Genomic DNA, 14,582 nt, shown 5'->3' on the forward strand with positions numbered 1-14,582 from the left:
TCTTTAGGGATTTGGTCATTTGACTGTTCTCGAAGAATATTAAAACATCCTATAAACTACTGACTGCGTTCGTGCACGCATACCTGGTCTGTGTGTCGCTGTCCAGTTGAGACAGGGGTGTGCTTCTCACCCTCAGTTTCAGAACGCTACTTGCTGTGTTTTCCAGAATGATAGGGATGAAAATTAATTATTAATTTTAAAGGTTTTTCCAATGTTTATTTTTGAGAGAGAGAGAACACGGGCAAGCAGGAGAGGGGCAGAGGAGAGAGGGAGACACAGAGTCCAAAGCAGGCTCCAGGTTCCGAGCTGTCAGCAGAGAGCCTGACGTGGGGCTTGAACCACGAACTGTGGTCCCACGTGGGGCTTGAACCACGAACTGTGGGATCATGACCTGAGCCGAAGTTGGATGCTCAACCAATTAAGCTACCCAGGCGCCCTAAAAATTAATTATTAATTTTAAAACTATTTCCATCCAAATATATGTTTTGTTATTTTTGTTTTGCCATTTTACACATACCTTAACATTAAGTAAAAAATAAAAAACACAATCAAAAGGATCTAAGATGATGATGTACTTCAAAGCAGTCAGGTGTATGGAGTGAATATGGTTAGTGGATTTTCACATGATATTATGGATAAACTCATTGGGTTTATCTTCACAGCATGTTTTGGTTGAGCTCCAAAGTACATAGCGCCATCTGTTTGGTCACAGCTGAAGAGAGGATGGAAGATCTTTCTGTCCAAGAGGAATACCAACGTCAGTGAAGCTATAGCTTTGCTTGTGACCAAAACTAGGCATCCAACATAAGTCACTAGAGGTAGGTTACACCCATTATAGGGATGGAAGGAGAGTAGGAAGGAAGGCCAAAAGAGGAAATAGAAGACTAAATCTGGGGTGTGTCCAGGTGGCTCAGTGAGATGACTGTCTGATTCTTGACTTCAGCTCAGGTCATGATCTCATGGTTCCTGGGAGAGAGCCCTGTTGTCAGGCTCTGTGCTGAGAGTGTGGAGCCTGCTTGGGATCCTCAGTCTTCCTCTCTGCCCCTCCCCCAAGCATGGGTGCATGAGTGCGTGCGCACTCTCTCTAAATAAGTTTTAGGGGCGCCTGGGTGGCTCAGTGGGTTAAGCGTCCGACTTCGGCTCAGGTCATGATCTCACTGAGGTCTGTGAGTTCGAGCCCCGTGTCGGGCTCTGTGCTGACCGCTCAGAGCCTGGAGCCTGTTTCAGAGTCTGTGTCTCCCTCTCTCTCTCTGCCCCTCCCCTGTTCACGCTCTGTCTCTCTCTGTCTCAAAAATAAATAAACGTTAAAAAAATTTAAAAATAAATAAATACATTTTAAAAGTATAAAAAGGAATAGTTTTAGGGCACAGGTAGAGAAATGAAAGAAGGCAAAAGGGAAGGACTTGTAAAAACTATTTTTAAGTGTAAAGATTTTGCTGAGTCACTTGTCCATTGTAGGTTCATCTTGTTGAGGAATCTTTTCTTTCTTTCTTCCTTTCTTTCTTTTAAGGAATCTCTTTTGTCCTTCTTTCTTTCTGTTTCTTTCAAGTATCTCCCTTCATTGTCTGAAAATTTAGGTTTATCAGGCTGTGAACCTAAAGCTAGGTAACAATGACCTAGAATACATTGTACCATGAAAGGCAAATTTGTTGTGGTGTTGTTTTTGTTGTTGTTGTTGTTGTTTGGAGGTATATTTCTTGTGTGTGAATTATAGAATAAAAAAATTGGGAATTATTACCTTACTTCTCACTCCACGTAACTGGCATTTAGAGTGAGACAATTTTAAGTGGGTGACTTTACATATTTATCAAGCAGTGGATAGTTTAAAAAACAGTTGGGGCAGAATATAGGATTTTAGTACCTGGTTCTTTTTTCAGGCAGCTCATCTGTTTTAAAAATGAGTGCTTGCCTGATAGTTGTGATTTATATTAAAATATCACATTTTATAGAAATTTTTAAACCACAGTATAACATACAGGCATGGTTGATAGTTCTCAAACACTGTGGATTTTATTTGAATTCTGGCAGTATAAATTATTTTGATTTCACATAGATCAAATGTGGAATTTGATTATGGCAGTCTTAAAATGATCCAGCCCAAAGTGGCTAGAGTATCAAACTATACCTTTCTCTTATAAACTCAGCACTTGGCTATTTGATGACAATTTAGCACTTCCTACTGTTTTGGTCTACATAATTTTCCTCATTTCACCCAATATATTTGCTAAACCAAAACTGTGAAGTGAGTAATAGAAAGGGATAAAGCATACCAAATAAGTAACAGATGCAAAAGTGCATCTCTTGAATGAGAAAACATTATTTTGGTTAGAAAGCTAAATACATGGATTTCGTTGTTAGATAGTAAGCCCTCAGGGCAAAGGCCTGGTCTCCACTTGTATTATGAAATACAGATGTTTCTTAGAATGAATGAATACATATGTGAATGAGCACAGGGGGTGCTATAATGTGAGGGTGTGATACATGGGCCTCCTTGAACCCATTAGGTGTGAATTCTAACACAGTTCTGTGATTTAGCCAATCACAAGGCAGAAAGAAAGTTCAAGATCTTGTCAAAATATTATAGAATATTTAGATAAAATCAAATAAGAATTTTTTTCTGTAATCTGGTTTATTTTCTCTTTCTTTCTCCCTTCCTCATATTCATATATTTCTTCTGAGTTTTAGACATAATAGAAACAAGTTATTGATGATGTTCAAAAGCATATTGTTTGAGGCAACAATTTTATGTGATCAAGCACATTGGTTTAATTTAATTTCAGATCCTGCAATAAACATGGCTGCCCTATGGCTAACAGAATAAAGTTCTATCAATATGAAAAGAGAATACAGTTCTGTAGATATGCCTAGAATGTTTAAAATCAAAATTTATTAACATTTAAAGTAAAAACAATATGAAGAATTTATGAAGGCTGTTCTATATGTGCATATACCTAGTATGTGCAAAAAGTGATATTTTAAACAAGTATAGATTATTAATAAGTGTATAGTAGGGAGGAGGTAAATATGGAGTTATTTATCCTCATACCATAAACAAAAATTAATCATAGTTATATTAATGAGTAAAAGTTAAAATTAAATCATAAGAACTGGAAGAAAAGCAGAATAAAGGTGACAAAAACCTTTTTTAAATATAAAGGCAAAGGTAAGCGTGTTAAATTTGAACTTATGACACTAGAAAGCACTGTAATAAGAAATGATAATTGAGAAATACTTCATAAATTTAATCAAATATTTACTACTTAGTGCCTCTTGTGGGCAAGGCATGGATCTGGGCTCTGGGAACTTAGGAGTCAACAGACTAGAAAAAGCCAGTACGTTTACGGTGCTTATGTTTTCCTGAGGGAGAAAACAACAAAAATATGCTTTCAAGTAATGTTAAGTGTTATGATATAAAGAAAACTAAAGACAGATATAAGGAAAAGCAAAGATTGACAAGGTGGTAGGGGAATACAGCAATACTGTTTTAATTATATGATATTTGAGTTGAGTGAAGTGAATGAGCCATGTAAAGGGGAAAGCAGTGAAGGTACATGCATCAGCAAATACAGAAGCCCTAGTCAGAGCCACGTGGAGTGTTTGGGAAAGTATAAAGCCAGCGTGGCCTAGAACTAGTGGGAGGAAAAACAGTAGGAAGTGAGATCCTGGAGGAAACTAGAGTTTACACCCTATAGGACCTTGTAGACTGTGATGAAAAGCTTCAGAGTTCGCTCCAAGGGTTACGAGAAGTCACTGGTGACATTATCTGATTTATATTTTAAAAAGAGTGGCTACTTTGTGGAGGATAAACCAAGGGGTGGGGAGGAAGTTAGTGCAATAACAGTATCCCAGTTACCTGGTTATTTCAGTAATCTCAGCTGGTGATGATTATAGCTCAGTGAGGTTGTTATATGAAGGTGAACAGAGTCAAGATATATATTGAAAGTAGTGTTGCTAGTTCTTGATAATGAATTGAACACAAGGTTTGGAGAAAGCTAGACATGAGTGTAGAGTTTAAGAAAATTTAGGGCTATAGAGAAAATTTTTGGAATCATTGGATTATAGATAGTAAAGTCATGGGATTGGGAGAGATAACTGAGGAGTAAGTGGAAATACAGAAAAGATCCCAGGACTGATTCCTGAAGCACTGACCAAGAAGTCAAAAAAAGATAGAAGATCCAGCAAATAATAAAGAAAGATAGAAAATAAGGATATGCAGTATCCCAAAAGCAAAGTAGAGAAAGTGGTTTAGATTGTAGTTGGGGCAACATCAGTGTAGATTTTTAAATCTTCCCAAATCACTGTACCGAACAGAGAATGTAGAACAGTAAAAGTAAAAACTCATGTACAGCATCTTCAACAAAAAGTGAAATCTTTCTGGGGCGCCTGGGTGGCTCAGTCGGTTAAGCATTCAACTTCAGCTCATGGTCATAATCTCACAGCTTGAGTTCGAACCCCACGTTGGGCTCCGTGCTGACAGCTCAGAGCCTGGAGCCTGCATGGGCTTGTGTGTCCTCCTCCCTCTCTGCCCCTCCCCTGTTTGTGCTCTGTCTCTCGCTCTCAAAAATCAGTAAACATTAAAAAAATGTTTTACAGTGAAATCTTTCTTACAAATTCTAGAATATGGGCAGGTAAGTAAAAGCACCAACTATTGGCAGTAACAGAGGGGAGAATGGAGGAATCTCTCATTTTCTTTAAGCCTGAGAACAAAGAATCAGCAAAAGTACTTACCTACTCAAGGGAAGTTCTATTCTTGGAGAAGAAATGTAGCAGGCAGGTCTGAGATTAATTATGAAAGAAGGGCTGCAGAGTACCCATTTTACTGCAGATAAGTGTAAAAAGACTAAAGTGTATATTATGTTGGTGTGTTTAAGTTCCCAGAGCTTCTGGAAATATCCAACCAAAACTGCCTTCTAGAGGAATAGAATCTCACACTAAATAAAGTCTACCAAAAGTAGAACTTAAATTTATATGATTAGTAATGGGAGAGAAGTCCTAGATACAAAGCAGGAAAGGGGACTAGAGAAAGTAGAAGGTACAGTGAGGTCCTACTTATAAATGCTTGGCAGAAATAAGAGAAGAGGGGGCCCTAGAGCCATGAATCTAGGAAAACAATTCTGTTCTGCCACCACTCATATGTGGTAACTTCCTAAAATAGAAAGCCCCATCTCAGTAAAGCATGAGCAACAGAAAATAATTGCAATATATTATGAGCAAAAAGTCAAATTCTCTGAATGATGTGCCGATATACAATGAAGACACATTAGAAAATACAGCACAAAAGGCCAAAGAAAATTATGACTTAATATTTCAAAACTGGCTAAAGGAAATTAAGAAAACAATAAAACTATAAAGTTTGTATAATTAATCAGAAAAGTTCAGAGACATAAAGGCTAGCTAAGAAGAGGACATTAAAAGAAAAATAGTTCAATGAACAATTAAAAACAAAAGAAAAAAGTCAGAAGACTAAACTGGAAAGAACAAAAAGTTAATAGACATTAATGAAACAATAGTGAAATAAAAAATGGAAATAAAAAATGAAAAAAAAATCAAATGGATTTGAAAAAATGATAAAGTTTTAGACATGATAGATTTAGCAGAACAGAAAAAATGATTTAACACACGTCTAAACATAATTCCTAAAGGAGAAAACTAAAGAAATGAAACAGAACAAATATAAAAAATGTAATTCAATAAAGCTTTCCAGACAAAAAACAAAATTTGAATCTACATATTAAAAAAGAATACCATATAAAAATCAATGGAGAGCAGTTAACACCAAGATATATTTAAAAAGTCTATTGAGCTTTAAAGAAAAAGAGTATATCCTTTGGACTTCCAGATAAAAATTCAAGTTACTTACCGGGAAAGAATGTTAAGATTGGCTTACTTTTCAACAGCAGTATTTTAAGCCAGAAAACTGTAGGGTACTATTTTTAAGATACTTGAAGATAATGTAAGCCAAATATTTGTATATACCTAAACTTATCTTTAAGTATATATGTCATAAATGAGGTTATGGCTATGAAAGACCTCAAGTTGACTCCTAAAGAATCAACTAGGGGATGAATTCAGACAACTGAGAAATACTGGGGAAGGTTTCCCATAAGGACATTAAGTATATTGAACTGTAGAATTGATGGTGGATGTAGTGTTAGAATAGCATTTAGTTAATATATGCCCTCACAATATAAATAAATTATAACTACAAAAAAAATAGAGATAGAAAAAAAGAGTATCTGGAAATAGAATACTTCCTAATTGCCTTATAGACACAAAATAGGAGTAAACAGCATCAAAAGTAGGAAGAAGATGCAATTAAAAAGAAGAAATGAAAAGAACAGAAATTAATGAGTTAGAGAAACAAAAAAATCCACAGAGCTTATTAATAAACAAATTGGTTCTTTAAAAGTTAAATCAGTTACATAAATCTGAGAAAATACAAAACAATAAAATAGTATATAAAATAATATGCAAAATAAGAAATAGTAAAGGGGGCATAATGATAGATGTCTAAATCAAAAGACATTGCACAGCTCAATACAAATTCAATTGAAACTCTAAAAGAAAAAGATAATTTTCTAGGAAAATATAGCTTACCAAAATTAACCCTAGTAAACAGAGAGATTCTAAACAGAATATATTCAAAGGATGAAATAAAGATGCAAAGAATCTTTCCACACATAGTTCTATAATGAAATTTTACCAAACCTTTAGAGTATACAAATGCTATTTAAACTATTCCAAGCATGGAAAAGCAAGAAAAATAATGAATATAAAGTTGATAACAAAACCTGAGAAATACTGCACAAAGCAGAAAACTACAGCCTATTCCCACTAATAAACAAGTATGTAAATTATAAAACATTAGCCAAAAGTTAACAACGCATTAAAAAATAATACATCATAGGGGTGCCTGGGTGTCTCAGGTGAGTGTCTGACTTCAGCTCAGGTCATGATCTTACGGTTCCTGTGTTCAAGCCCCATGGCAGGCTTGCTGCTGTCAACATGGGGCCCGCTCTGGATCCTCTGTTCCCCTTTGTCTCTGCTCCTCCCACTCTCTTTCTCTCAAAAATAAACATGTTTTAAAAAAATAATACATCGTAATGTGGAAAATTTATTTCTGAAAGACAAAGATAATTAAATTTTAAGAAATTTTTATGTTTCTAATTGCTTTCTTGTTTAACTGTACAGATTAATTTCTACAATATTAGATTATGGTGGTGATATGAGGCCTCTTGGCTTTTTCCTGGCTTCTACAGCAAAGAATAAATACCATTCATCAAATTAATAGAGCTATAAAGAAAAAATAATATGAAAATTTTCTTTAATGGCAAAACACACAAAATATAACACCCATTTATGTAAACAGCACTCAGTAGGCATTAATGGATACATCCTTATAATGGATACTTCCTTGAAATTGTAAAATGGTATGTAACCCAAAAGCCAGTATCTTCCCCAATGGAGATACTTTAGACCTTTTGCTGCAAAATCCAGGAACAAGACAATATGCCTGATATCTCCACCAAAATTTAATATTGCAGAAATTAGTCTGGACAACTAAACAAAACAGAAACATAAGAATTTGAAAGAACAAGGTTAAAAGTATTTGTATATGCTATATTGTTATTTCTGAAAAGCTCAGAATAATTGATGTAAAACTAATGAAGTAATTCGGTAAATTTGGAAGCTATAACTGTAATATGCAAAAAGCAAATCAATATTCTTCACATATATGAACAATAATCAATTAGGAGATGAATGGAAAAGAAAATTTCATTTACACCAGAAAAAAATCTAAAACCTTTACAATACCTAATACCCATACGAGGCAAGTTATAATATCTTCTGAAGGACACAGAGGAGACTTAACTAGATGTTTTTAGATAGACTCAATGCTAGAAAGATGTCAATTATTCCTAAGTAAATTTATAAATTTAACCTGATCCTAATACAAATACCAAATTTTTCTGGAATTAAGTAACTTCATTGTACAGTATCTTGAAGAATAAACAAGAACGCAAAGAAGAATAGAAAACACTGAAAAAAATATGAGCTGTGTATGTGTGTCTGTGTGCACACGTGTGTGTGCAAGAATGCACACATCAACCCTAGCAGATATAAAATTATATCACAAAGTTGTCTATAATTAAAATGGGGATAGCATTGGTGCAAAACTAGACAGACTACTAGAACAGAATAGAAAATCCAAAATGAATCCAAGTGCATGCAAAGTCTTCCTGTAATGATGGCTTAGCTGGTTATATAGCCACTGTCCTGCTGAGAATAAATCAAAAGCTGAATAATAATAATAAGGAATAAAAAACAGTTTTGTGTTTCATGTGTGTAAGAAGCATCAAAGAACTGCTAAGGTAGTGAAGAGAAACCATGAGTTAGGAGAGAATAGAAACACAGAGAGGTATACCTGATATACTGTGTCTCAGACCCCCATAGGGCTGAGTGGAAAATGTCAACTACAGGGTTTGAGGACTAAAAAGAGCTCCTGACAATTTTATGGGGACAAAAATTGTAGTTAAAGGTGTATCATGGAAGACAGGCTCTGGTAAATACACCAGCCTATTATAAAATGGAACTCCCAGAAGCTACCCCAGCAGTAAGGGTAAACCAGAAAACACAAGCCTTCATGAAGCCTGTAGCCAAGATTTGAATAAAATCAATTCCACATTTGGATATGGTGATCTGTCCCTACTCTAACTGCTTGTCAAAAGTAATATTTAGTTCTCTATAGAGAATAAAATTATTCTGAACATTTGTGATTATTCATAATAATATCTATGTTGAATCCAAAATGGCTAGGTGTACTGAGGAAAAGGCCACATGACCAAAGCTAAAAGAAAAAATATAATAGAAACAGACACACAGGAGATTCATATTATTCACATTTTCCTTTTTGGGCTTTAACTGTTCAGGAAATTAGACGCTGAATGGATAACTTCAGGGAAGAACTGAACTATAAAAAGATTATAAAGTAGAAAACATAAAAATCACTTTTTAAACTATAAAAAAAGGAAAAGTAAATTGCAAAGTATGAAATACCACTGCCTCTTCACACCTTCTAAGGTGGCTATAATAGAAAATACAGATAATAATAAGTGTTGCTGAGGATGTGGAAAATTAGAATTCTTATATACTACTGATGGGGATATAAAAAAGGGCAGTCTACGAAAAACAGTCCAAGAGTTCCTCAAAAAGTTAAATATTATATGAAGTTATTACCACAATGACCTAGCAATCCCATTCCTAGGTATATACCTAAGAGAAATGAAAGTTATGTTCATACAAAAACTTGTCTATGAATGTTCATAGCAACATTATTCATAATAGCCCAAATGTAGATATAACCCGTGTCAATTAACTGATAAAAATATAAACATAAGGTATAGCCACACAATGGGATATTATTTAGCAATTAAAAGGAACTAAGTACTGGCACATGCTATAGCACAGATGAATTTGAAAACATTATGCTAAGTGAAAGGATTAAGTCACAGAAGACATATTGTATGATTCTGTTCATATGAAATATCCAGAATAGGCAAATATATACAGACAGAAAGCAAATTAACAGGGCCTAGAACTAAGAGTATTTGGAAAAGATGGGGAGTGCTTTCTAATGGGTATGGTATTTCTTTTTGGAGTCATAAAAATGTCCTAAACTCAGTTGTGGTTAATAGTTATACAAATCTGTGAATGTACTAAAACCATTGAATTGTACATTTTAAATAGGTAGAGTGTAATCAATAAGGATATATAAAATAATTAAATACAATAATTGTCAATTGTTAAAAATTACTAAAAATGTAATAATCAAAATAAAGAATTCAGCAAATATGTTTAAGAGATTAGACACAGATGAAGAGAGGATTAGTAAATTAGAAGATAAATAAAAGAAAATACACAAACTAAAACCTAGAGAAATTTTTGGAAAATATTGAAGAGAGAATAAGACATGTATGGAACATGGTTTAAAGGTCTAATATGTGTGTAATTGGAATCCCAAAAGGAGAATGGAGAGAATAGGCCAGCAGCAATATTTAAAAAGATAGTGGCTGAGAATCTTCCCAAACTGGCATTAAATCACCAGAGTGTGCTACAAACCCCAAACATGATAAAAAAAATTTAAGAAAAACTATAGCCAGACACATCACAGTAAATTTTCTATCAAGCAAAAGGAAAAATATTAAAAATATTCAAAGAGAAATGACACATTATCTTGAAAGAACTAAGAGAATATGAAAATATAACATGATAATGGCAGCACATCAGATTAGTGAAGAAAGGGAAGAATTTTTCCATAAGTGAAGTTTGGATAACTGGAGAGCCATATAAGAAAAAAAAAAAAAAGATCAAGTTAATCTATTCTTCATATTACACACCTGGATAAGCTACACAAATAAATACAAGAAAGAAATCTGAGTATATACTTTTATAAACTGAAAATGGAAAAATCACCAAGAGTCAAAATATGGAAGCAATAAGGGAAATAAGTGATAAATTTGACTAAACATTTTTCATGGCAAAAAAAAAAAAAAATCTCTAAGCCAATCACATGCTCAGGAGGCTGGATTCTCTGGCCCCCATATTCAACCTTGTGGTAAGAGAGGTAGGGTCAGGCCAGTTCCTGAAATGACCCAGTGTCTATCACCATAACACCATGAATTAGATGGTGTTTCACATTACATGTTCACTTATAAAACTACTTGTAAATATACTTTTTTTGGTTAAACCATGAATTGACCAGTTTTAAGTGGTATTTCACAGGGTAGGGTTTGCCTGTGTGCTAAGCAGAAGGTGAAAAAGTTATAATGCTAATAACTGAATCTTTATTTGGTCTTTAAAACTGGATTTTTATTCTTCATTTTTAATTACCTATTTCCTTTTCTGTCATTGCTAATCTGTAATGTTTTTCTTCAGATAATGTAGCAGAAATAATTTGCCTATTGTTAGAATATTAAAGTAGTTCTCAACAATGAGACAAAACTCATTTATAAAGAAAAAACTCATTTATTTTATAAAGTTTTACTTTTTCTAATTTAATTTATTTAAGAATATATTTTCTATTTCCTATCTAAATACTCTGGGAGATCCCTATATTACATGCTAATTACCAAAAGCATAGGTGCTTAATTTTATGAAATGGACAAATTGAAAGTAATGAAAATAAAAGGCTTCAGATTATTGTCAGATTACATGTCACATAAAAGGGAAATATATTAACCTTTGTGAACTTAAATAAATAATGGCTAAATTTTATTGAGTGTTCCTTATGTGCTAAACATTTTGCTAAATGTTTTATGTGTACTCTATTTTGTTCAATCTTCAAAATAACCCTTTAGGGTAGATGCTAATGTGGTCCCTTTTTACCAGTAAGGAAGCAATAGCTTAAAGAGTTAGTAATTGGTAGAGCTTGGACTCTAACTCACTGGTGTTACTAGATGCTCTTCTCTTAACTCCTTTGCTACATTGCCTCATACTTTAAAGTTTCTTAAGAACGTCTAAGTTATTTTTTTAATCATGAACTTCAACTTGGCCCCGTCCTTTATTATCTGCAGATCATGTTCTACAAATGACAAATAAGCCATATGGCAACTGGACAGGTAGTTTTTCCTGTATTGGGATCTGTAGGTAATTCATAATTTAGGAACTATTTTACAGACACATTATAAGTATAATTTTTCTGATTCTCACCTTTTCTTACATACAAAGAAAATTATCTAAAAAATAAAACTAGTTAAATTTCTGGACAAAATGGCTGTAAACATTTGCACATTGTTTCAGTTCCACTGCAAATAGCAAAAGAGATTAAATGTTTTAAGCAAAAATAAAAGTAAAAATGACATAGGTTCAAAAACAATATAATCATCTCCATGACCATGGACCAACTAGTAAAGTTGAACATACTTCATCCTACAGGTTCGTTAATTCCATTTCCAAGTATGTATGCTAGAGAAAAATCTCCCAAGATACTGAACCAGAGTAGAACATAAATTCAACAGAATGTGCATGGCTGAATTTTGGGCTTGCTCTGCTCCAGGAAGTAGGCATTGCTAGACATGGACATTCAGGAAAGTGCCAAAAAGGGTCTATGTGAATTGAGAATCATTATTAGGCTAAGTGCCTAATGCCAGGGGCTGAGTAGGGCTGCTGAGCTCCCTCACCGCATAAAAGGGTGGACAAAGATAGGTTGCTAATCACCTGGGATTTGGGCTGCTAGTAAGCTGAGGAACTTGAGAACCTAAAGGTAAGTACCCAATCTCATGAATAAGAACTAAACCAATCTGCCCACGACTCAGTGATTATTTCCTTTTACAACATCCCACTATTAATGACAGTAGTACTACTTTGAAAGCCATTAGATCTGATTCTGGAATTAGCATTCCCATTAATGTCAAGAATAATAGAGAGATTTCCTACATTACTATTTTAAAGTGTACTTGCAGTTGTATATAATGCAATAGGATTAGAGAAAGGAAATAAGAGGTATACATTTGGAAAGAAAGAGACAAAACAGTCTTTATCTATAGACAATACCACTCTCCCAACAGGGGTTCTATGCATAAATTATTAAAACCAATAGGAATTCAGCAGGTTTATAAATAAATAATCAGCATCAAATATCATTAACATCTTTATATGCCATCAGTAATTGACTATGCAATAGAAGAAAAGCTCATTCATAATAATGAGGACTATATGATACCCAAGAATAAATCTCACAACATCTTGAAGACATTTTTAAAAATTTTAACAATATTATTGCAGGAAATAAAAGACCTAATTAAGCGAAGGCATGAATGGAAGGGGAGACTCAATCATTTGAAAACTGTAATTCTCTATGAATTTATCTACAAACTGAATGCAATTCAGTCAAAAGGCCAACATGTATTTTTATACATTGGACAGTGTTATTTAAAAATTCATACAGAAGATAAAGATCCAAGAATAATGGATAATATTGAACAAAAAGAAAGGATGGGGAGGAAGGAGTCACTTTTCTTACCAGATGTAAAGAGATAGAATAGAATAGAGAGGCCTAGAAATAAAAATATGTATGAAAATCTCATATGAAGATGGCTTACTAAATTAGGAAAGGTTGGATGATTTAATAAGTGGTGCTTAATAAGTTATTTGTGTAAAAATGAAATTGAATCTCTCCATCTTACAAAATTAAAGTGAAAAAACTTTTAAACTTTGAAAAGAAAATATAGGAGAATATGACTTTAGGGAAGATTTCATTAAACAAGATACAAAACACACAAACACAAAAGAAAAAACTTATGAATATAATTACTTCAAAATTAGGAATGAGTATTGAAAAAAAGACACCATATGATGAAAGTGATGAAAGAATCCATAATCCAGAAGAAGGCATCTACACATATATATTATGGAAAAAGGCTTAATACCCATAACTTATAACATCAATAAGAAAGTGATAGCTCAATAGAAAAAGAACAAGGAAAGGAAGCTCATATGGTCAATGAGATGCACTATTACATACCTATCAGATTGGCAAAAGTATAAAAATCTGACACTACGAAATGTTGGCAAGACTATAGAGAATCAGGAACTTTCACATGATGTTTGTGGGAATTTTACAGTTTTATGTATCAATATATACATATATATACACACACAAACATATATGTATATATTTATAGTTGTTATAGCCATTGTGGAGAGTAGTTTGGCAATATATAGTAAAGCAGGAGATAGTCTCTCTGACAACCTAGTTAATTCCATTTCTATGTATACTCTAGACACAATCTCTCTTATGCATATGAGACACATAATAATGCTTATTGCAGGACTATTTCTAAAAGCAAAAATTGGAAACAATATAATTGCCCTTCAATAGGAGTATTGACAAATATCTGTGGTATATTCATAATGCTATTCACCAGTTAAACTGAGTGAGCTAAAGGTATTTGTTTCCATACGAATAAGTCTCTAAAATATTATACTGCAGAGTAACAAATACCATATGACATGCTTACATGAAATTTAAAACATGAAAAACAAGACTATATAAATTCTCTGTCAATGTATACATATGTAGTATATGTGTAGTATACTTAGTATAAATACATGCTTAGGGAAATAAACAAATTCGCAATGATGTTTACCATTAGAAGACAGGGGCATTGGGTATTCCAATGTGTTTGTAATATTTTACTACTTTGAAAAGTCTGAAGCAGATCTGGCTAAATATTAAACTTTCAGTAGACAGCTGGGTTGTTAGTGAGATATTTTAGTTAAAAATGCATAGTACCGATTATAAATATCAACATCACATAAAAGGACTTTACGTGAAAAGCATGACTTTATCTAAGTTCACACTTCTAACTTAGAAAAACAGATTTTTCTTCTAAAGGACAGTGCTTTCTCCATGCAAACTGCAGCAGTGAATCCAAGCATTCAAGTGCTGTGGAAAATTTTTTGGGCAGTATGCTTTAATCAGCGTCTTCTGCCGATGATTTTTCTTTTCTTTCACATTACAAAGAATGCCAGTAGAGTGAGTGCAGTCATGTCGCTGTACTACATTAGTAGGGGTGAACCAC

At 33.5% G+C, this 14,582-nt stretch overlaps 1 long non-coding RNA gene across 1 annotated transcript in view; it reads right to left on the reverse strand.

Moving 5' to 3' along the window:
• LOC113601875 (uncharacterized) overlaps window positions 1-14,582 on the reverse strand; it is a 379,003-nt gene that overhangs the window by 4,394 nt on the left and 360,027 nt on the right. The gene's annotated exons all lie outside the window — the stretch shown is intronic.

Source organism: Acinonyx jubatus, chromosome B1, assembly GCF_027475565.1.
Source record: "Acinonyx jubatus isolate Ajub_Pintada_27869175 chromosome B1, VMU_Ajub_asm_v1.0, whole genome shotgun sequence".
In the NCBI taxonomy this organism is placed as follows: domain Eukaryota; kingdom Metazoa; phylum Chordata; class Mammalia; order Carnivora; family Felidae; genus Acinonyx; species Acinonyx jubatus.